Here is a 25,427-nt window from a genome sequence, read left to right on the forward strand (position 1 = left end):
TTAAATAAGGCTGGAAATTCAAATCCCCACTATTCCTTCCACGTGAAGCCTGTGTAGCCTTGGGTAAGCTGTGTACACCTCTAGAAAAAAGGAATAGTAAACCACGTCTGAGTACACTCTGCCTAGAAAAGCCTAGAAAGGGTCACCATGAGTCAAAATCAACTTGACAGCACACAGTTATTATTATTATTATTAGTCAACAGAATGATGCTCTTGGAAAAGTTTATATATATTTGCTTGACACAGTCAGAACACATCTGGTTGAAGTTTAGGTGTGCATTCACCTTTGTCAGGGTAGAAGGAACAGTCTGCGTCTGGAGGCTAATGGGCCATGAAAGACTCTGATGGGCTCTAAGGTGTTGTTGTTGTTGTTGTTTGTTTGTTTTGTTTTTAAGTATACAGTTGGTGATTTAGCTGATCCTAGCTGCAAGGTGGAATGCAGATGGCCCAATTCATCGATGCACCAGAGTTATGCCAGAGACCCTGGAGAAAATGTAAACGATTGCTGTCAAATCCAGAGTAAAGGGAATCTGTGGCAAGCATCATTGCCCTGGTGGGTCCTGATGAGATCTCAAGAGCAATCTCAGAGTGCCGCACAATGATGTCAAGCCTGGCTGAAATGCTGCCCAGTGAGCTATAATAGACTATTTATATTTAAGCCTCGAATCCCATTTCATGTTCAGGAGAAATGTGCTGAAAAACAGTAGCCCTTGCAGCTATGAAAATTGATTGATTCAAATATTAGGATCTTGGCCTTCTGTTCCATTCTCCTGCATCATTACAAGGGTAATTCTGCATTCCCAGAAGAGTAACTTCTACTCTTTAACTGTGAAAAATCCAACAATACCAATCCACTAACAACCCCTGGGGTGTAGCTTATCTTTATCCTCCAATGCATTCAAAGAAATTCAAGTTGGATGCTTGGTGGTGTATGGCTCTTTGGTAGAACAGCTTTGATCCTCAGGAGATCTTCGGAGAAATCGTTTTATTGTGTGCAGATTCTACCTGGATGTTGTGAAAACATCACATTGTAAGTTGTGTTTTTTTAAAAAAATAAATAAATACAAAGTCATTTAAAAATAACCAGTTTAACTGACAATTACTTATTTGTAAGTCAAGAATTTCAACAGCCTGAACATTTAAAAAAGGGTGTGACCTGCCCCCACTGCCCCCCTCCATCATGACACAGTTGCTTCTTCAGACACAACTGGCTTATTAACCACAACTGAATAGCAACAATTTAAGCCAATGTGTCCTAGCTACTCTATGCAACAACAGGATGCCAGCTCCCAGCATAGAGTCTCTGCCCTTCTTGAGTTCAAGGGGCTTCTACAGTTGGAGGATAGAAGCTTCTCTCCTTGACCAGCTCTAGTATGCTGAGGGGGTGAATGAGATAGGGGGTGCCACAGCAGGGATGCTGGATCATTATGTCTGTACAGACACTCAGCCCTGCGGATGCAAGGTTTGGATTTTCACTTCAGGGTAGCAGTCGGAATCAGGGCAAACGGGGACAGACCCTTATGCAAGTGCCATTGTGACATTGGTCCTCTCTAGGCTAAGGACCAGAGGAAGGTAGCAGGCACACTGGTTCTAAGGCTTGTTGGGGCTGGCTGACGGAATGCTTGTTGGTGGAACCAATCATCATGTCCTCTCTTCCACTATTTCCTTACTCAGCAGCAGTGTTCATCCCAGTGGGTGTCACGTCACGCAGTGTTGCCTCCTTGGGGAGAATGAGATCAGCCCACTGGCCAACCCCCAGGTCACATCTCTGAACCATTTCTTAACCTGTCTTGTCAGAGTCTCTGGTGTCCACTGCCGTCTCCACCTGGCACGCCTCCCAGTCCATGGCATCCACTCAAAGATCTTCCTCCAGTCCCAACTGATCCTTATATAATCAGGATTGTAAGAGGAGTCCCTCTGGGGCTGCCACATTCCCTTTCTCCTCAGCACCTCCTACTGACCTGCTGACATCCTCCTCATCTCTCCGGTCTATTAGGGAGCTGCAGGTGATGAGCGCTATCACTGGGGCAACTGAGGTGGAACACCTACTTACAGCTGGGTCCTTCCTAGTCCCACTAAGGATCCTTTCAAACAGCTCTAAAAATCAATTGGAAAAGTCAAAGAAAGGATTTTTACAAATGACTTTGAACTCCTCTTCTCCCTTTTGGGTCACTCTATTAGCTCAATTCCTTTGCAATAACTAGTGGATTTGTCCAAGTTCTGTTTATTCTTCCATGATGCAAATCTGGAATTAATTTCAGATTGACAAATTAAAACCATTAGACTGTCTGTTCTCAACTGTACTTAAATACTCTGGATTTGTAAATTAGATGTGCAATGTTCTTTAATCCATTTCTAAGCATTTGAAATAACTTTGAATCTTCTACTGCAAATCTCTTCTTAAATATCTCATTATTTTTAATCTGTAATATTGCTATGGGAGGACATAATTCTTTAATATAGAGAATAAGCATACACACTTGCCTTCCCCTTGCTTTACTGAATTAGAAGATTAACTTGTTCTACCATTTCATTGCTTGCACCTAAAACATTAACTCTTGTTTGAATTCTTGAAAGACTTCTGCCTTGAAGAAAATCACAGTTCATTATATCTGCTTGAGATATGATAAAACTGGGAATAAATAGCTAATCTAAATACAGCATTTTACAGCTTTTCCCACTCCACTCTGGAAAGATAAGGTTTATCAGATCTTTCAAACTACTGAAATACTTTCTTGAAACACAAACAGTTGTTTGTTGTAGATTGAAGGTAGAATTACCTATCACATTTGCTGCCTGGGATCTGAAATCTGCCCACAAATTAGAGCATTATTTTAGAAATATGCTCTGCAATCAAAAAAACGCATAGCATGCTTTCCAGCTGGAAGTGTGCTGTCACACACCTGAAAGGTTACAAGTGTGATTAACCATGACAGGCCTCGTGTGTTGCCCTCATAAATCTCACACGTGGTAATGCATTAGGGATGGCAGGTGTAAACAGAATGGGGAAAGTGTAATTTCATCATGCCATGTGCAATTAAGACAAGTAAATTAAGTAAAGATCTGGAAATGGCAATGATAAAGTGCTGAAATAGAAGAACATGAAGATTTTATTTTTATTTTTTTAAAGCTAACTCTTGTTTCTGCCCGTAAGGAACTTAACACTGTACTTTCAGTGGTTCACCTTGCTTGTGACTTTGGGGCTAAAAACATTCATTCTGGAGCAAATATTTCCTCATGTGAGTTTCACGGCTGAAAAATATACTAGCAAAATGCCCTCCTTAATAGAGTCTCACAGATTACTACAACCCATATGTACACAGCATATGTCCTCTGGAAAGAGAATATTTATTAAATATTTTGGCAGATGGCTCCTTGGCAAGGAAAAGAATGTATACATGAGGCTTTCTTAATGTGCTGCCCTTGTCTCTGTGCACCAAATAATGTTGTGGGTTTTTTTAGTTGCAAACTGTAACAAAATATGACTTCCGAAAATGAGCCTTCCTGCTGGTGTATTATAGAAGCTTCATTTCTGAGGACAGGCACAAGAGTGAACTCCACGAGACTCCATGAGACTCCAGGTTTGAAGAAAAGGAGAATAAAATTAAAATGTGCAGTAAAATTTGATAATGACATCTTGTAAGTACTAACAAGAACATCTAGTAGAGAAAACTGGATTAAAAAGTCTGAGGAAGTGTAACTGCATTGCTTACAATATAGATGAAACGTAATTTGAAGAGAAAATTCCCTGAGTGCTGAAAATGCCTCACTATCATGCCTCTCATTGTTTGCAAATTGTTTTGGATTGGTTTGTGTTTGGTCAGAGGGAGGTATGCATGGGCTTCATTTGCAAGTATGATTGCTTAGTCATCAAAACAGACTGAAAGCACATCTCTGAAATACGAATAGAATTTCGGCTTGTGATGATGGACTGTCTGTAACATACAGTGCGGTCCTTAGACTCACATGCTTTGAAGGCAAACCAACTGTATTCGGAGAAGGTATTCTCTTTAAACTGTAAACAGGCAGTGCTAACATGCTACTCACTTTTATTAGTAGTATTTTTAAACGTGGTTGGAAAAGGTCATTGGTTGAACAATATATGTATCGACAGTTCCCTTAACACCTTCATCAGTCACTGGAGAAAGAAATCAGATCACCTTAAGTGATTGATTACAGAAAAACAACTCATCTGACCTATATCTGATAGCATAGTTGCTGAATTTTTCAATTACACATTTCAAAAACATCCATGTTCCTGCTGCCTGTGAAACAACATAATATCTTTGTACTTTGAAGATGTTTTCAAAGCCATTAGGCTGAGTACACATTTTAAATAACTCTAAAATGTGACTCCTCATTGAAGGAAGTTATTTGTCTGTCTGTCTGTCTGTCTGTCTGTCTATGTCAGTCCACTCTCTGATCAGTTCACAGTATACAATAAAATCATACACTAAAACACCATATAATAAATACCAAAATACAATACAGCAAATTCTATCACTAGCTAAAACTACCTTTAAATAAAAATGCACAAATCAAAATCCATTTGAGCTTCTCAGTGTTTTTGGCCTCTTTGGGTTTGGCTTTTTGGGATGTCACTGTTCTTAATATACATGGCTCTGAGGAGAAGGGGGGTGGGTAGCTATTTTGTGGGGGAGATGTTCCACCAAATACTGAGGTCATAGACCATTAGGAAGAACTGATTCAGGTTTTTAAAATGACACATGAACAGATGTGGGGGGGGGGGGATTGTTCCTTTTCTATTACTTGGTTTAAGGTCTTCCCATGATTTTTAAAGGATGGGGATATAATTGTAGAACTGAGGAATTGGAAGGACCCCAATGGATCATCAAATCCAGCCCTGGTAAAGCAGTTACAGTGGGGAACTGAACTGCCCACCTCTGGCTCCACAGCCAGATCCCAGAGGTCTTATCTTTCGTAATAATTTCAAAAAAACGTTGCATTAAAATATTTAAAGATAATAATAGAAAAGAATGCATGCTTACTGGTAAAATACAATACCCAGCTAAACCAAATGTACACTTGCATGCAGGGCAGAAAATTAAACTTATATTCACATTTCAAATGCTGCTTGATCTGTGGATCATAAGCATGTGATACATTTTGCAAGGCAGAAGACACTGTCTAGCATGCTGAACAAGGAGATTTGGGTTCAAATCCACAATTGGCCCTAAAGATAACTGAAAACTTTGGGAAATCACTGTTATCCAGGGGTCTGAATACCATCCTCTTTGATTTGGTCCAAATTATTTGTCCTATAAATTGCTGCCAATTCACTTCAAGCTGATTTGTGGCCTGTCTGATTTTATTTGTATCCAAATATTTCAAAGTATTTCTACATATTTGTATGTATGGAGTTGATGTTTTCTGCCTTCAAGTTGAAACTGACATAGTGATGCTAATGGGGTTTTCAAGATAAGAGATATTTAAGGAGTGGTTTAACCAGCTCCACACGCCCAAGTGGGTTTCCATGTCTGAGCAGTGATTCAAACCCAGGCCTCCTGAGTCCTAGTCCACCACTCTATCCATTACACCACACTGTGTATCCTAGCTAATGAGTATGCATCTAGATTAAATACACAAGGAGAAGGAGCTTGTTAGCCCTGCCCACCCCTGCCATCATTTTCCACCACCTTCAGCACGTGGATCCAACTTCTATGCAGAAATAAAGAACCTTAATATCTATTAAGGCTCTCCATGCAATCAGGAACTCTGGAAAAATCCAGGTTCTCAGTTGCATGGAGAGCCTCCATGGCTCTTTGGTTTCATGCAATATCTGTAGTGGGTGTGGAGCCTCACAGTGTGAAGAGGAGACTTTATAAGCTAGGCTCCCTCGGTGAAGCAGTGGCACTTTTTTTTCTAGGAATAAATTATCAATGGTGGTTCCACAATACAGGAAGAGATGTTGAGACACTAACATGTATGTTTAAAACATATTTTTGACCAAATCTGCTGTTAGTGCTACCTAGAGCAGCAGTCCTGAAATGAATGCAAGTTACTCCCAATTAAACTACGCCCCACTGATTTGAGGGCACATGACAGAATTTATGTGGGATTTAGCCCATTTACTCCAATCAAGAAATATCATGATGTATGTCAATGTAATACAAAACTGTAGTTAATATTTCTGGCCTCTTAGTGCTAAGTATCCACAGTTCTGAAAATCTCTGAATACTGAAATAATGTTTGTGACACTATCCCACTGTTACAAATCTCTAACTGGATTATATAAAACTTTCAATTAATATGAGATTATTCATTCACACATCTGAGGCCTCTTTATTTAGCAGCACCTCTGTTTGCTTCTACTTCATACTTCTTTTTCCACACAGTTGGTTGTACACTTCTGTGGTGTCCACCCAGGTCATGAATATTCATATGGTATTTGCATTGACCAATGGGAGTGCCGGAGGGGTGTAGTCATGACATATAAGAGACTTGGCAGGAGGAGGGAAAGTCAGGAGATAAGAGTGTTTTGAGAGAAGGTTTTGGAGTGTGGGCAGGAAAGTGATGGCTGAGAGTGGATAAAAGAGAATGTTTGTTTAAGAGTTGACAACATTGCTTGAAGTATTTACATCTGTAACAATAAACAATTTCTATTTGGTTCTTTTAAAATGACATATGGCCTGGACCTCAATTATTAATAATAGGTAATGTTGATGTAATCAACTGGTGGCAGCTGAGGGGCATTTAGCATGAGCTCTTTGTTTGGTGGAACAACAAGGGCCACGTGGGAATCATGACACCCTCCCTCCCTTCTTTGAGCCAATACAGTATAGTGCTTACAGTGCATGACTAGAACTCAGAAGACTTGGATTAAATCCCCAATTGGTCATGGAAAATCACTGGGAGGTGCCAATGCTAAATGCATTCCTTAAGGATGTCACATACATAAGGAGAGTAGCTAGAGGTTGAATCCAACCTGCTGTAAAAATAACACCTTTACACCTTTTTGTAGTGTAAAGCATCAGAGAATGGTTGGTACTGAATGGGCAGTTAAGAGCCATTAGCTTAACAAAACCCTTGTTCCTGATAGAAACAAAAGTTCCCAGAACTCATTAATTGATATGAAGGAATTCAGCTGTCTTCATTTTTAGACTTTCCTGGGGTCAGGATCATCACCACATCTTATGACAGTGGATCTCATTGATAATCAATGTTCTTGAGTGAAATGCTTTATCCTGAAATCTCAAGACTCCAAATATTAGTATATTGAAAGAATGAGAAATATCTCACTTTGTCCATTTTCTCCATATCAACATTTTCAATGAAATGAATGGCAATGATCCTCTCCCATTTGTACCCAGCAAGTTTGTGCAGTACAGTATGAATAGGGCCCATGTTTTATCTGCCTGCTATATAAGTGTTAAAGACGGGGAGCCTCTAAAAAAAGAGATGGGAACCTTAATTTGGTACTTATATGGTTCTTTGAAATACACAATGACTGAAGCTAAGACTTCCAAGCCCTCTTCAGTCATCATCTAAGCATATGTAGCCCTCATGGACACAAACATCCTTCTCCACTATCATCCTCAACACATGAAAGCAACAGTTTGAAAAGGGGGCAGCTGCTGTTTCTCAGTCATTTCTCTGACAGGAGCTGAACCTCTCTCCAAAAACACCAAAAGTTTTCATGGTTCATTTGGAGAAGCTATCTTGACAGAGCAGTTTTCCTCTCTTCATAATGTTTCTTTTGTCTGTTGAAAGTTACTTAAAGGTAGAGCATGTGTTCCCCCCTTGACATATATGGGCTCCAAGTACCTAGACAGCAACTGAATTAAAAGTTAAGCATTCAACCCCTTGGGCCTGCGTGTCTGAGTCTCTTTGCTTTAATTCCTCACATCTTTGTTTTTTTTTTAAAAAAAATCAAGTTCTTTCCATTCCCATCAAAAAGGCAGAGAAATAACATTCTTATTTATCTTTACCACTGAGACTCAATTCTGTGGAGCTGAGGGAAGAAAACATATAATGCCATGATATAGAGAAATGGAGAATTTCTTCTAGACATAATGCAGAAGGAGTTAAACAGGTGCAGCTAAACAGGTTGCTATGTTTGGAAGCGCACTGACTGTCAGGTCTAGTTTGGCCCCAGAGGTACCAATTTTAAATTGTCATTTTGCATTTTAATTAAAATGTCTGGTAAATGCCATATGATTTGAGGGGAATTCCTGCTTCAGGAGCACATCTAATTTGTTGGGAGAGAGAGAGTGTGTAGATATATATATGTGTGTGTACACACACATATATATTCAGCCCAAATATAAAATCAATTTATGATGTTTCAAAGTGTCAGCATATGCAATAAGAAAACACTTTTCATTGAAAGCAGTCTCATCAACAACTTACAACCTTGCTTGACTGATTAATGTGACAAGATAGTTTATGATGCTCCATAATTGTTCACATCTTATGGAATCACACTAAGACATCAAAGAAGAATATTAATTGCGTGTTTTACCTTGCAAGCTATACACGATCCCAGAGCTAGAACATAAATCATTGGAGTCGCAGATCTTAAAAAGGGGATAAAACTGAAGGTCAGGGAGTGCTAGGCAAGCTTGATACTTATGTAGTTCTCTGCCTTATTTAGGAATGTAAATAGGCTAGGTTGATGGATTATATGGGGTGATTCTGTGATGCAGGTTATTATTATAGATTAAGCAGAGATTTAGCAACCTTGTTGCAATCAAAATCATCCTCTCTGTATTTATAACCCTGATGGGAAAGAAAGAACAGTGCTTCAAGGGAACTGTAACATCAGGTTTAGTTGACAAAGTTGCAATCATATTGGGATAATCTGCCCACTCTGAGGAGGATGCAGCGACCTGAATTGAATTGGGATTGCACTCCACAGTAAATGAAATCAATAGCCAGAATTCTATTTGCACTTTCCTACAGAGTGAATGAAAGGGTATAAATGTACTCCAGTCACATGACCAGACACATGACCATCATCCTGTTAATTATATTCATGGCTGCTTCTACAGTATCTCTCCAGAGTAAAAACGTCATTGTATTCTGGCCAGTGAATAAATAACAAGGAAGGGATATAGAGATATGTGAGGACATAACTTTATCTGTCTTACTATTTCTGTTCAATTAAGTTATTTATATCCTACCTTTCTCACAAAACTGGGACTCTGGGTGGTTCACATCAACATTAAAACCAATACAAGCCACAGCATTAAAAAAAATAAGGAACTAAAACACAAGCACACAGTTGAATTAAAAGCAACTTAAAAACACAGGCATAACAAACAGTACAACAAACATTGGTTAAAAGACCCCACCAGCTGCCAAAAGCCAGCCTAACCAAAAGGTTAAAAAAGACCCCACCAGCTGCAAAAAGCCAGCCTAACCAAAAGGTTTTTTAGATACCAGTGAAAAGAGAGTGGGGAGGGAGTATCCCAGCTTCTCTTGGAAGTGTGCGTCACAGCCTAGGATCAGGTAGGTACCAAAAGACATTCTTTCAGAATACCACCCAACATAACTCTGAAAACTGTGGGGCCAAGCAAATGGGGTCTATGAAGACCTCAGAACCCAAAGGGGCTTCTGTGTAAAAAGATACAGTTCTTCAGGTAACCTGGCTTCAGGTTAATATAGGGCTTTAGAGGGCATAACCAACACTTTGAATTACATCCAACTACAGTGGTGCCTCGCTTGACGAGGATAATCCGTTCCAGCAAAATCACTGTAGAACAAAATCGTCGTCAAGCGAAAGTAAAAATCCCATTGAAATGCATTGAAAGCCGGTTTAATGCGTTCCAATGGGCAAAATACCTCAGCCTCCAGCAAGGATCCTCCATAAGGTGGCCATTTTCGGGTGCCTGTAATGTGAGGAATCCATCCTAAAACACAGCAGGGAGCCATTTTGCATGAATACAAATATACCCCCACAGGTGCAGATAACGAGGGTCTGGCCCTCTGTGACCTGGCAGAGAAGCTCGTCATCCCATCTTCTGCCAGGAGTGGCTAATCCATTGCAAGCAATGGAGCAATAGAAAGGGACTGCAGATCCGCAGCAGCAGAATCATGAGTGGTCAAATACGAATACCCCCAACTCTAGTAGCCTATCGTTATTCACAGCTAAATGCAGTTGATAACATCAACAGTATCAATCCAGTTGAATCAATTGTTGAATACACTTTTATAAATCCCAAAGCATCCGTAGGTCTGTTCTAGTTGAGATGAGGAAGTGTTTCAAGGCCTGCTGTGTTCACGCTTTGCAGAGAAATGCAGAAATTAGGCTATATATTTTAAACTGCTTTGTTGAGCAGGCCTAGGCCATCTGGACATACAGAGCAATAATCAGAGCCAGCAAACTTTTCGGAAGAAAGGACAGCAGTTTATTGGTTAAAGCAGCAGTTCCCAGATCCAGTGTTGGGAATGGATCCAGTGCATTGGGAGACCCAAGTGCGACCTGATGCTATCACCACTCATCAATTGATTGTTGAAGGTCACTACCAGGAGTGACAGTCCCTTGGAGCCCACACAGGTGTATGCCACTCGGTGACTCCCTGCCACCTGGGGACAGAGCCAGGTCTTCATCCCACAAGCAAGGACAAAACAAGTGCCCCATCCCCAACTTCCTTTGAGGGGAACTCTTCATACCAAGGGGCTACAGGTTCCTGCCTATTATGTCAATACTGGATCCATCCCATTGCCCCAACCACCAGCAAAGCTGTGCCAGAATGCAAGAACAAGACCAAGATAACCTACTGAAACAGCTATGCACCAGTTGTATCCACCTCAAGAATGTTAATAACTTCTAATCCCAACACACCGTACAGAACCATCAACAAACAGGGAGGGAGGGGAGGCAAGCAAGCAGCAAACTGGCCTGGAAGCCTCCAAGCTCCTGCTTTTATGCAGGAGAGGTGAGTCAGATTGAAGCCTACATGACTCCAGTCCTCCTGCCCTGCAGCGCCTAGCTTAGTATGCCACCAGCCAATGGTCCTCCCAGCACTCCCCATGCCACCAGCCAGTGAGAAACACATTATCACCACAATGCCAACTGGATCAGTCCACTCACTGGTGGGAATGGTGCCCTGGGCCACCTCTCTGGCCACAAACGGCGGATCTGGAAATTTGGATCTCCTCATTTTAGGGAATAGAGGCCATTTATGTGAGAAAGCCTTGAGGGGAGTATGATCTGCAAGTGAATAGGCACCAGATCTCCTCACAGAAAAACAAGAGAGAAATCAGCACAGTGTAGAGATTGCCATGCAAGCCAGAGTCCCTCTTCAGATTTATCTCTTTCTATACAACAATAGAGATGGAGAAGCTAGGGACTCCCTTCCTCACATGTTGCAGAAAGTATGGTGAAGTCCACTTAAATATTGGTCTGTGTTAAAATACAGGCATCTATATATCGATATACTTGCAGTTGTGATCCTTCATATTCTTTCTTTTCCAACATTGTGTCTGAACATGAATTAGGGATAACCCAACTTTACAGATGTGATTAAATGTGTTTGAACAAGGTTGCTTTAAAAAATTAATGCTGCTTTACAATCCAGTCATCTGCCTGCATCATAATTAGCACATGAGAGGCCCAAAATAAAACCTAAGTGGACAAGCTGATGCAAGTCTCAAGGGGGAAAAAATACAAAAATCAAAGTGAGAAGGAAAACATATTTTTATTGATTTTTATTCTATTTCACATGAGTTCCTTTTTTCCCTATAAAATAAATCATTCTGTATTCCAGAAGATCCATTACTTCACTTGCTAGTCAATATCGGCAAACTATGTAACAGCAGTTTCATTAACTTTTAATTAGTATTCGTTTGTCCCCACCTCAAATTATATAGATAGGAAAAGCTATGGGAATCCATTACTGTGACTTCATTGTACAGATGAGCTTATACTTTGCTCAAAATAACATTGCCCCCATCCCAAAATAATGAGGCGAGACACAGGTGATGGGATAAAGTTTATTAATGTTAACCATATTATTAACTTCAGAGTCCAACCAAAAGAGGAGCCTGCCATGGTGTGGAATCAGTTTTGTAGCAGAGGTCTCACCAGACCCCTTCTTTACAAAAATTGTAGAATCCCATGCCCCAAGGTCATGCGGCCCTGAAGACAGCATGGCCCTGGCCAGCCCTGACCTGACCACCCCTGGGCCTCAAGCCCCCTGTCTCTTGGTGGCCGTGGGCCCGCGGGTGGGCCCAGCCCATACTGCCCCCCACTGTAATCTCACGATCTACAGTGCTGGGCTATAACCTCCTCTGTGCACCAAGGGGAACTCGCCGATCCATCTGCATTCCGCACTACCCACCACAGCAATGGGACTAGCGTAGCTATGTCCCATGCCTGCCACCAATTGGTCAATGGAGGGCTATCTCTGAGGCAAAAAAAGTATCCATGGCATTCACCCCATGATGCAAAGCAGCCCTTCACTGTATGAATGGGACCAGTATCTTCTATGGTACAAAGACCCACAGGAATAGTGGCTCCTTCCCTGTGCTGATCTGACTTGAATTCCCAGCTGTGTAGGTAGACTATATTGCCAAACACTCTTTTTAAAAAAATTTTAACAAGTAGGGATAAGGTAAGGAGTGCAAAAGTTAGAGGGGGATATGGGGGGAAAAGGGGGAAGGAGAACACAAAATGTACTGTCATCCAATCTGTTCTGTTGCAATATCAAGTCGACTTTTCACCTTTCTACAATTTGATTGCCCTCCAGGTTTCAACTTACAGTTACATCTTAGTTTAATTCTATGTTATTCAAGCACTATCTAGTGACTCTATCCATTTACTGTATATAATAAATCCCATTCTTCAGTTGCCTTTTGTACTGGACAGTCTTTCAACACTTCTGATAGAATATCAATTTCTGCCACTTCCCATTTCTTTCTCTATGAGTTCCTCTTGTTTTGGCATCTCCGATTTCTTCCAGTTCTTAACATACAGAATTCTGGCTGCAGTGACTATATATATAACTAGGTAGTTCTTTGTCTTATCTATATTATCTGGTATAATGCTCAGTAAAAACAATTCTGGGGTTAGTGGAACAGTACAAAGCAGTATTTTTTGTAACAGAGTATATGTACTGCTATCCAATATTGTTTCACTACTCTACAAGTCCATCACATATGGTAAAAGCTTCCCTCTTGTGCTTCACACTTCACACAAACATTTGACATCTCTATATACATCTTTGACAATTTTTTTCGGAGTCATATGCCACCTATAAAATATCTTATATATGTTCTCCATTAAATTTGTGAGCTTTATTTTTCCATATTTGCAACCACTGATCAATATCAATATTATGTCCTATATTTTGTGCCCACCTAATCATACATTCTTTTACCATTTCATCTTCTATTTTAATTTCAAGCAAATAATCATGCATTTTCTTAATTTATCATTTGAGCCCAGCATATCGTTCTGTGTAAAAGCCCTCTATTTTATCTTTTCTATACCTAGAGTCCACTTGTGCTCTGGACCACCAGTCTAGATATATGTTTTGCATTTCTAACTCTTCTTTGGACCTTAACTCACAATCATTTTTAATAGATCTTGATATCTTAAAACTTTTGCTTCTGTCATGTGGTTAGATTGTGTAAAGGCCTCTATGGGTGATGCCCAGCCTGGTGTTTTTTTGGTAAATCTGCTGGATGATCTTTTTTCCAAGTCCCTAGTAGGGCTCTTCTTATCATTTGCGAGTTGAAACTTTTCTGCTCTTTATCTTTTTTATACCATAGAAAAGCATGCCAACCTAACTGTAAATAATGTCCTTCCAACTTGAGCAGTCTATCGTTATCTAAAGTTATCCATTCCTTTATCCAGACTAATACACAGGCTCTATAATACAATACCCAATTTGGGAGACCAAAACCTGCTCTTTGTTTGGCATCTTGCACTGCTTTGATTTTAATTCTTGGTTTTTTACCTTGCCACACAAATCTCATAATTATCTTGTTAAGTTCTTTAAAAAAATGACTGTTTTAATATTATGGTAACTGTCTGAAATAAAAATAACATTTTAGGTAGAACATTCAGTTTGATGGTAGCTATTCTTTCCATCAATGATAGCTATAATTTTTCCCATCTCTTCAAGCTATTTGGTATCTCTTTAATCAACTTCATATAATTGTCTTTGAATAATGTACTAGTTTTCTTTGTGATTTGGATCCCTAAGTATCTGACTCTTAAGGATCCAAATCACAAAGAAAGTTTGTTCTTTCTATTAATCTCTGTTGTTCTTGGTCTCTCATATTTTTAACAAGTATTTTTGTTTTCTTTTGGTTTATTTTCATTCCTGCCATATCACCAAAATTCATCAGCATCTCCATCAGGTCTTCAATTGAGTCTATTGGATCCTCCAATATAATAACTAGATTATCTGCGAAAGCTTGGAGCTTAAAAGTATAACCTCTTACTTTCAGTCCTTTTATTTCCTTTTTATCTCTAATCTGCTCAGTTAATATTTCTAGAGTAAGAATGAATAGTAATGGAGAGAGTGGGCATCCCTGTCTTGTACCTTTCTGTATTTGTATTTCTTTCATCACCTCTCCATTGATTCTAAGTTTTTCCTTTTGCTGGGTATATATTGCTTTAATTCATTTCAAAAATCTTTCTCCAACTTGTAGCACTTCCAATTGGTGTAGCATAAAATTCCAATTCAAATTATCAAAAGCTTTCTCTGTATCCAAGAATATCATAGCCATTTGCTTTTCTGGGTGAGCTTCATAGTATTCCAAAGTATTTAAGATTATCCTTATATTATTTTTCATCTGCCTTTTTGGAAGGAAGCCCAACTAGTCTTGATGTATTGTCTGTATTAAGATTTTTTTCAATCTAGTTGCCAATATGGTTGCATATATTTTGTAATCCACATTTAGTAATGAGATTGGTCTGTAGTTTTTTTTATTTTTTTACTCTCTGTGTTTTCCTTATGTATGAGAGAAATTATCACTTCTGTCCATGTTGGTGGCAATTCTCCCTTTTCTTCAACAAATTCCAAGAGTTTTTTATATGGTTTTAAAAAAATACATTTTCTAATTCTTTGTAATATTTAGCTGGAAGACCATCTGGGCCTGGTGATTTCCCTTTTTTTCTTTTTGAGGGCTTCTATAATTTCTGCATATATTAAAGGCTCATTTAAAGACTGCATTTGATCTTTAGTCAGTTTCATTTTATTGTATTTCATTACATATTCTTTCTGGGATTCTTTGTCTACTTCCCTTTTACTGTATAAATTTCGGTAGAAGTCCTCAACAATCTTTTTAATTTCTTGTTTAAATTTCTCAGATCCTGTTTCATCTTTCAGTGTTTGTATTATTGTTCTTCTCTTTCCTTAATTTATATGCTAACCATCTCCCTGGCTTATTTGCATTTTCAAAAAAAATTTGCTGTGCAAATTTAAGCTTCTTTGCAGTTTCCTCAGTGAGCAATGTATTTATCTAGTGTTGTACTAACTTTATCTTTTCTTTCAGTTCTGTATTTGATAGATTTTGTTTCAGCTTTACTTCATCTGAGGCTAAACTACTTTCCAAAACCTTATAATTTTTTTTCTGTCTTTCTCTTTTTTGTTTTGATGCCAATCTTATGGCTGTTCCTCTAAAAATGCCTTACTTGCCTCCCAAGCCATTGTCATTGGTGTTTCTGGCCTCATGTTCTGTTTGAAGAAGTCCATGTCTTCTTTTATTTGCTTGATAAACTCCTCATTTTTTAAAATGTGAAGTATTGAGCTTCCAATTAAATTCTTTTGATTTGCTACCCAGTTGTAATGAAATGGGACTGTGGTTTGCAAATGTGTTAGGTAAAATATCTATTTGCTCCAATTTTTTCATTAGGCCTGTTGAGATCCAACATGGATCAATTCTTGACCATGATTTATGTCTGTTAGAGTAAAAAGTATAGTCTTTTGTCTTTGGGTAACACGACCTCCAGGCATCTATTATATTTACTTTTTCTACCAATTGTAGAAAATTTCTTGAGATCATTCCTCACTCCTTTTTTGGTTATTTTTTCTGATTTTTTGTCTAGTTCTTTGTCAAAAACAGCATTAAAATCTCCTATCACACAATAGTGATCATAATCTTGGTTTGTTAGTTCTAGTTGTAATTCTTTAAAGAAATTATCTTGATTTCCATTTGGAACATAAATATTAATAATTACTATCTTTGTTGATATTCTTTGGATTTCCAACATTTGCCTTCCGTTGTCTGAGGCAAAAATTAGTTTTGGTTCTAGTTCTTTCTTTATATACATAACCACACCTTTCTTCTTTTTCCTTATGTCCAAAGCTGCAAACAATTTTCCTGACCTTGAACATTCCAACAGTTTCTGATCTGCTCTTTTCATATGGGTTTCTTGTATGCAAATTAATCAGATTTCTGTTTCTGCAGTTGTAGAAAAGTATTTTTCTGTTTTTGAGGTGAGTTCAGGCCATTTATATTGACTGAAAGTATCTTCATTTGTTTTTTAGTCATCTTGTTGCTGATTACTACCTTTCTGTTTTTTCCTCGTCATGCCTCTGGTATGTCTTGGCTCAGCTACTTCCTGTTTTTCTGGCTCTGTGTCTGATTCTGATTGTGATGAGTGGTCTGATTTCTCTTGAGGTCTTTCTTCTGATTTCCCCTCCTTCTTTCTTTCTCCCTGTTTTGTAAGTTTCTTCTCATTTTTTCCATAAAGTCTTGCACTTTCATCGGTGAAATTATATTGTATCTCTGTGTATCACTTCAAAAGAATAAACCTTCCGGTGTCAGCCATCTATATGAAATTCCATTTTGTCAAAATAAAGATGTAAGGGAGGAGTATTGCTTCCTTCTCTGCCTCATTTGCCAGGGGATTTGTTTTAGGACATTAATTTCCCTGTCTTCTATTATCAATTGTTTATCTTGTGATACTCTTAAAACCTTGTCTCTAACTGATTTCTTCATAAATCTCACATGGATTTCTTTGGGGAGATTATTTCTTCTTGCATATGCTGAACTCATCCTGTAAGACGCGTCCATATATTGTTGCAAGTCGGCTGCTTCCATCCCTATTTCTGCAGCCAAAGCCTTACTCATTAATATCTCTAGATCCTCCCCTTCATTTTCTGCCACATTTTGAAATCTAGGCATCTTCAGTGCTCTCTCCATCTCTAGTATTATTAATCTGCCATCACTTTGTTTCTGATTCTTCTGCACTGCCTCTAATGTTTCTTCAATTTGATTCACTCTAGCACCTGTTCCTCTCACTTTTTCCTCAAGATCTTGTCTCTTTGTTTTGTTTTCAGCTAAATATTGTTTGGCATCTGAAATCTCTAACATCATCTCTTTCTGCTATTTGGCAGAGACGTTCATTTACTTGTTGAAATCCTGCTGTTAGTAAATTTTGCATGGTAGTCTGCCATTCTTTTGTGCCACTAGTTTTCCCAGACTTTGAGACTGGGCAAGAGAGGTTCCTGGTGTTTGTGGTTTTTGTTTTTTGGGAATTGTTTTGATCTTTTCAATGTCAATATCTCAATTTTTCCTCCTACTGTCTCTGAATGGACTTTGTATAAATTATACTATGTCCTTCACCAGAATGTCCAGCCCTCAAATATACCACATGCTCTTTCAGATGTTTCCACTGTTTTAACCAAGAACCAAAACCAACAACCAAAACCCTCCCCCAGGTTCTTTCTCTAATCCTTACAGAGGTATTATGATATGTAAATCAGCTTTTAGCCCAACAGTTTAAAATACAACCGTGGCAAAATTGTTCCTTCTTCTCAAGAAGCCTAGTAGAGTTATTATGTCTCTCAACCTCTATTACCAGAGTCCCATGCAATCCAAAGAGAAAATCCAAGCTAACAACAATCACAGGCTTTCAGACCTCAATATTTATACAGTTCCAACTTCCATACGAGGTTCCAGAATCCCAAATAACATTGCACATATCAAATCAGAGCTAGGAAAAATCTCAGGCTTTCCCACCTTAATATTTGTACAGTTCCAACCTCAATGCAATGTTCCAGAGTTCCAAAAGGCTTTCCACATATCAAATCATATATATTTGTAGTCCAACCTGCTCTTTAGGCAATATAAGAGGTGTGTTGAGGCTGTCATTCAGCTTTTCCTCTAGTAGGTGTCCTTATAATCCACCATATGTTCCTTCCATTAATCCATAAATCCAATCAACAACTCCAGTCCTGGTTTTCCCAGTTCCATAGTCGACCCTCGGCAACAATATCTCTCTCCCCTTGGAATGAGTTAGCTTCTCCCAGTATATGATATAGCCCGTAGCCTCTGAGGGGAATCTCTCAAAGCTTCCCCACCCCCAGGGATGTTATACAGTTCCAAAGTTTTGATGGGACTCTGTCTGTACTGTTGAGAAATCTGGCAGTGCAATGTTATATTTTTCACTCTGTTTTCCTGAATGATAACAGCTTTAAATCCAATCCGTAGTTGTATTATGTCACCCTGTGATTATTTCCATAATCAGTTTTTTTCCTCTCAGTCTCTCAGTGTTTGTCCTTGACCAGCCTGCAAACTAGAAGTTAGTTTCGCTTTCTGAGGCAGCAGGACCGGTAAGCAAGCTGGCCACTTCTTCCCTTCATTCAGCCAAATATTCTGCACTCTAGTTTCTCTTTCACTTTATGGGGCTGTTCATAAATCAAAGGCTTCAACTTACTTTATTGTTGTCAGTTTTCAATGCAGTATCTGTTTGTTCTCCTCTCCTCTGTAGGGGGTGGGTTACTCACAGCTTAACTACCCAAGATGGCTCCCATGTCTGATCTGCTCTCGGGTGATTTCTTCAGAGGGAAGAAATACCAGGTTGCTGCCCGGCTTCCTTCCCCTCTATTGCTCACCAACTGCTTCAGGGAGACTTCTCCTAGTCTTCTCTTTGGCCCTTCGTCTTCTGAAGAATCCCCAGACCAGGCAATTCCAGCTTTCCCCATGAGCTTCTCCAGGAGCTGCTGACAGCACCGTGACAAGCTCTGCCTCCCACTATATTGCCAACCACTCTTGACAAAAGGCTTCCTCAAACAGCAGCCATGCATGGCCAGGGTAGTCCCTGCACCATGGAAATTAAATTTAACTATTGTACTAACTACTTGCACTCCAAATAAGGAAACCCGATAGCCAGTTGTCCCAAGAGCATTCTGGCTAATGCCTTCTGTGACTCACCCTATCTTACTCATCCTCCTTCTCTAGATCCTTGTTATTGACTTTTCTATTCAGAAATTCAAACATCTCTGTAATCTCCTTTCCAGAGCCACTCTTGGTTGGTGGTGTCACCTGAATCCCTGTTGGCAAGTCATAATCCCAACAAGACCAGACCTTCATTGGAACTGGGTTGCATCCTACATCAGGTACGGAGGGATACAGCCCTATACCCAGTCCAGTGGTAGTTCCTATTAGTACAAGAAAGTACCAGTGGGTACCATGTAGTTGAACCCCCATTGTTGGCCCACAGACAGCTATCTGATCTGAAGACAAACCTAGGCCACCATACCAATATGTAATGTTGAAATGGGGTATAGCTGTATCACACCACAATGCCACCCATCCTGCCACACCTGGAACCCAAACTGCTTGCCATCTCTATCTCCTGCTGGTTCAAACCGACTGGCTGGATTCTGGCCGTCGTTCATCCTGGTGTCCCCAGAGCATTACACTGTCTAACTTATAACTCAGTAAAGCAAGACATACTGTCATTAGCCAGAGCCTACAGATTTGCACACTTGTGATCTTTAGAAATAATAACCCTAAAACTGCAGAGCTATAAGGGACCCTATGGATCACTGAGTCAGCCCCTGTCAAAGAGGAATAGCAGGGGCTTGAACTCCCAACATCTGGCTGTGCAGACAGAGACCTGAACCACTGATCTACTCATCAGCTCAAATCCCTACCCTGAGCCTCACTCTTGGCCTCCCCTGCAGTAATTAGAACCCAAGACACTTACATTACTAGCCAACTTTCCTCATCAGAGGATAGTCAAGGTGGCAGGGATGCAGATGCCTTTTCCCACTTGATGGGCTGTCTTCATTTGTTGTTCCTTTGTCCCATTTTGGGACCATTAATTGAGGAGCACTAGCCAACCTCTTCTCACTTTCCCCTGGGTACTGAGGTCCATAACCTCATTTGGATGCCCTGTACATGCTGCTCCTTACACTGGGTTCTCTACATACATACCTGCTTGCTTGCTTGCTTGCTTGCTTGCTTGCTTGCTTGCCTGCTTGCTTACTTACTTACTTACTTACTTACTTACTTACTTACTTACTTACTTACTTACTTACTTACTTACTTACTTACTTACTTACTTACTTACTTACTTACTATATCCTGTCTCATATTCCCTTTTGATCTTTGGGTAAGAGCTCCCAGCACTTCCTGGTGTTCCCTCTAAGTTGTTTGTCTGTTTGCCTTCAATAGTCCCCTGCTCTGAGTGGTGGGTGACAGCGCCTGTAAACTACAGTACTATAGCCCCCTAACAAACCTAAAGTAAAACTGAGAAGCATCAAATGTGGACATTGGCCAGTCATTGAACACATCAACCAATCAATTCAAATTTCTCCTTATTTATAGTGTTGCTGTACATGCAAACACACCAGCACAAATAATATATATATATTGCTCCTCTCCTACCCATCAGCTCAAATTCCTAGCTGTGTGGAGTGGTCATTATGTTCACATCTTAGTGGCACAAGAAGATATTAATGATAAAGACCCCATTCGATTAAAAATAGGACAGAACTTCCACTTAGTTTCAGGATTTGTTCTCTTCTACAACTGATCTTAATCAGAACAGTCTGAATCAAAAGCTATAATGATACTCCCTGACCCTTACAATAGCTCATCTTTTTCCTCCTTTCCTATAAATGTTTCATTCTACCTGGTACAGTAATGAAATTGTCAAGATAATGAACACAGTAATCACTTCAAGCAAATGGCTAGCTTTAATTAGGAATCACGCTGTTGACTGCTGAGATATGAGAGTAACAGCCCATTGATTAGATGGCTGATCATTGATAACTGAGCTATGGCCAGTGACTTAAAGGTCACTGAACTATATACTCCTATGTGAAATCACATTAACCCAACAATATGGAATTTTTGGTTTCATTATTAATCACATCATTAGTTCATACATTAGTCAGCTATCAGTCAGCAAGGACAACAGTTACCTGCAAACCACCACTCTAGTGATAACAGTTTAATCAATTAAGCAATTGCCAGGAGTGAAAAATGTCCAAGTTATTCTAGAAACACCAGGGTTGTTTGTTATTTCCATGCCTGCTCTTATTGGAGAACAGAATGCTTCATTCTGACGAGGTCTTGCCATCCCAAGAACTTCTGAAAGCGATATCATCATAATATACAGTGGTGCCTTGACTTACAAAATCAATCTGTATTGGAACGGTGGCCGCAACTCGAAAATTTCGTAAGTCGAAGCACCATTTCCCATAGGAATGCACTGAAAACCATTTCACAGAAAGAAAATTAAAAAAATAAAAATAAAAGAAATAAAAGAAATAAAAATAAAAATAAAACACTGCAATCCCCTGGGGCTGCAAACAAAATGCTTCCAAAGCCATCCCCACTGCTCTCTGCCTCCCGTCCCCGCTGCCTCCTCCACTGCAGGAGGCAGTGGGGATGGAAGGCAGAGGGCAGCAGGGATGGGAGGCAGAGTGTAGCAGGGACAGGAGGCAGAGGGCAGCAGGGGCAGCTTTGCGTTTCCTGCCCTTTCCCCCTGCCTTTTTCCTTTCGTAGGTCGAAGCTCTGGCCACAAGTAAAACCAAAATTTTGCAGCCAGAGCTTTTCGTAACTCAAAATTTTCGTACATAGGGACGCTCGTAAGTCAAGGCCCCGCTGTACTATGTCTGTGTGTGGCTATTTTGAAAAAAACTTACCAAATCTAAGTGCTTCAGCAATATGGATGACTGCTTTTGTGACACAAACTCCACCAACCTAAAAGGTTGTGTGAATCTGTCCCAAATTTCCATGATCAACAGAACCTCCCAGACTAAACAAAGAATTTTTGCTTACCACATATGTACAAATGAACTGCTGTACTCCTAAAAAACGGCAGTCTTAAATATTTACTTGAGAGTGAATATCATGTCACCCAAAAGACCTTAATTTTTAGAAAGAGAGTGAGGCAGAGAGAATGAGAGTGATTACATACATACATACATACATACATACATACATACATACATACATACATACATACATACATACATACATACATACATACATACATACATACATACATACATACATACATACATACATACATACATACATACATACATACATGACACTGTTAATGTGCAATTAGGAATTAGGAAGGCCATCAGTGAGTAACATCCCCTCTTAATAGAAAATAAAATAAAAATTAATTAAATAAAAGACAAAGACAATCAAATAAACATTTGGAGGACCAGTAACATGCACACTAACAATGAGAGATCTGATGACAGAATAGCCTTTGTGTTCTGTTGTTGTGAATGCCTATACTTCGCTCAAACTTTCAAAAGTTAACAGTTAGGGAAAAAATGGCATGCCATCAATTACATATTTGATTGCATCATAATTTGACCATCCTCTTACATTTAAAGAATAGAACAGACATATATGTGAAAAAGCAAATCTTCCTAGTGGAATGTTCTCTCACAAATACAATTATTTTATCAATTACACTAGAGGCTAGATAACATCTTAAGTATTCCCCTTGGCCTTTCAATTTAGGCTGTTGGCTGCTCTGTCAGCAAATCTGGAAGCCAACCTGGAAAGCTTTTCTTAAGCTGACAGAAACTCCTGTCATTCTCAAAGAACATTACAAGCAATATCACCCTAGGAAAATGCAAATTTTTGATCCAAGCTGAAAGCTTATCATTTGGAAAACAAAGGCTGATATCAAAGGCAAGACAAATATCTCTGAACTCCTCTTTTCTTATCACCATTCAACAAGATTTCAAATGATGCTCCTTAATTGTGCTTTGCCTGGAGGCTCTAAACAAGAAGAATCAATATATATTCTTCCCTTCCCAAGATTCATTTCTTAGATGTCTGAAAAATAAAGTTCCAGAAAGACAAACACTCTGACACAGCTCGTCTCCTTTCACTGTATAAAATGTCAAGAAGATATGCTGGCCAAGATCCAATGTTGTGTTAACATGTTCTGCACTAGAAATGAACATGAATCAAGAAGAGGGCAATTTGTGATGATTCATGGTATGTTGATATTTATGAATTCTGAACCACAAACTTTGTGATGAAATGAACTATTTTGTGGTTTGTATGATTCGGGACTTCCGGGAGCAGTAGAATGGTTCCCATGTGAGTTAGAGATGCCAAACCTATGGCAAGCCTTCAGCTGACTCTCCTCCCCATCCCCTCCAAGTTGGGCAAATATTGGATTTGGGACATCAGAGTTAGGAAAGGCTCTTTAGCAGCTGTCTAGCCAGCTACTAATTCATCTGTATAAATAAATCAAAAATCAAAAAAGACGCTTGCAAATTAAACAGAAACACAATGCATCTGACTCAAGTGCAGAAAACCATGACCCACTGATGCATGGTCTTTTATCCAGGTGCTCATTGGGTGCAATTTAGACCACTTGTGGAGTGGTGTGGTGTGATCTCTTTTCCAGCAATCACATCACACACAGGGAAATGGACTCCAGTCCAGCCCTGATCCATGCCTAAGCTGGGCTTTTTTGGTCTCACTGCAGGCCTGCTACTTTTGGGGGCCAGGCTGGAGTGATTCTCTAGCAGATGGAAAGGTCACCTTAAGGGCAATTGCTCCTCTTGAAAAGAGTGCTTAAAGTGCTTTTGCAGCCCTCTCACCTCACCCAGACTCAGACAGGGTCCTTTCAAAAGGAGGGTTGTCTTTTGGTAGCCTTTCAAATGGAGGTGTCCTCTCTGAAAGTGAATATTTAGTCACATTAGGGACTCACATCTCCTACTGTCCTTGCCTCCCAGCAGATCCTTGCATGTACATCCTGGAGCTGCAGTTAGAGATGGGCACAGAATCCAAAGGTTCTTGCCAGTTTGTTAACATGACACCATAGGTGCCAATCATTCCTTTTCCCCACCGTCCAGCTGGCTCCCCCATTCACAGGCTGTTCTTTCCCTCCTCTTCACCTAATCATCCACTTGCAGCAGGAGTGTGTGCTTCCCTCCTCCACCTCCTCTGGCAGCCACCCACTCAGACAAGGAGGTGGCTGCCAGAGGATTCCTGCAGTGTTGGGTTTGAGTGGGCCGGCTACCGGAGGAGGTGGAGAAGGGAATCATGTACTCCTGCTGGGACTGGTCAAATGCTCAAAGAGGATGAGAAGAGCAGCACATGCTGGCTGGTGAGTGGTGGAGCTGGCTGGGCAGGGAAAGGAATGTACAGCACTTGTGATGCCACCCTGGCAAACTGGCACAAATCTTCAAACTGAAGGTTCATGACCATCTCTAGTTGCAACAAGAATGTCTTTGGCTGATCCTTGTTACTCGGGGACAACAGGTAGGCTGTTTTCATATTCCATTCTGGAATATGATGCCTCTTGGTGCGAGCACCAGGAGTGCTTTGCCAAGCTGATGTTCTGCTGTTATGTGGCACACAGGAATGTGAGATGATTCTTCTGAACTATAATTTTGTGATCCATGTTTCCAAGAAGTGCGAACCCCTGCTTAACCTAGAAGTCACAGCATGCATCTATATGATTGATATGGAGACACGGATTCTTTGAGAGAGGAAGCCCAAAACTGTGCAAATTGATCTTTCCATTTGCAGAAATTGATAGTTTGATAGCTAGACAAGACAGATCAGAAAGCACTAGCTTTAACAGACATGGCCAATAATACAAGATATAGTTCGCTTATAACTCCCATTAGTCCTTTTTACATTGCCTTCCCATGTCGACATCTTCTTTTTACAAAGATTTAGCTCTAGTTCACTGTTAAGTAGAGAACTATTGTGCCATTCCTTTACGCTTTTCCTTTTCAGCTGTCATCCTTGCTCTGAGCATTTCAAAAACCGAAACCCTAAAGTGTATGCCATCTGCAATGCCATATTTCTTTAAATTAGCACCTGTCGGCATTTGTCACATTGCTTAAATTAGCACCATCCCTCATGGCTATACCTGCTGCCATTCACTTTTTAAAGCAGCCGTTATGTGTCATCCTCAAGCAGACAGTACAACTTGCTCCTCTAAGCCTACCTGTTGCCCCAAATACCTGCACAAGTCATTTTCTCTTCTGCTACTCGGCTACTTTTCATTTGTGTGCTGTATTCAGTTATAATTTGCATGCAAGCATAGTGCTATTTTAAAACAGCGGATGGGTGGACAGTAGCCAAATTGTCCACCCCACTCTACTTGAGAAAGACTGTTGGAATTTCTGACGGTCCTCCTGTTCTGGTCTTCCTCTGTTTCCCTGTCTCCCTTCATTTTAGATTATCTGTTAAGTATTTAATATCTTTGA

At 39.9% G+C, this 25,427-nt stretch overlaps 1 long non-coding RNA gene across 1 annotated transcript in view; it reads right to left on the bottom strand.

Annotated features, from left to right (window-relative positions):
• Window positions 1-218: 218 nt before the first annotated feature.
• The window catches only part of LOC140707398 (uncharacterized), a 29,677-nt gene continuing 4,468 nt past the window's right edge, over window positions 219-25,427 (bottom strand). Inside the window, exon 2 of the long non-coding RNA XR_013545718.1 lies at window positions 219-1,005. This is a non-coding gene — a long non-coding RNA (uncharacterized LOC140707398). The remainder of the gene's footprint in view (window positions 1,006-25,427) is intronic.

The sequence above is a fragment of the Pogona vitticeps genome, chromosome 5 (assembly GCF_051106095.1).
Source record: "Pogona vitticeps strain Pit_001003342236 chromosome 5, PviZW2.1, whole genome shotgun sequence".
Lineage (NCBI taxonomy): Eukaryota > Metazoa > Chordata > Lepidosauria > Squamata > Agamidae > Pogona > Pogona vitticeps.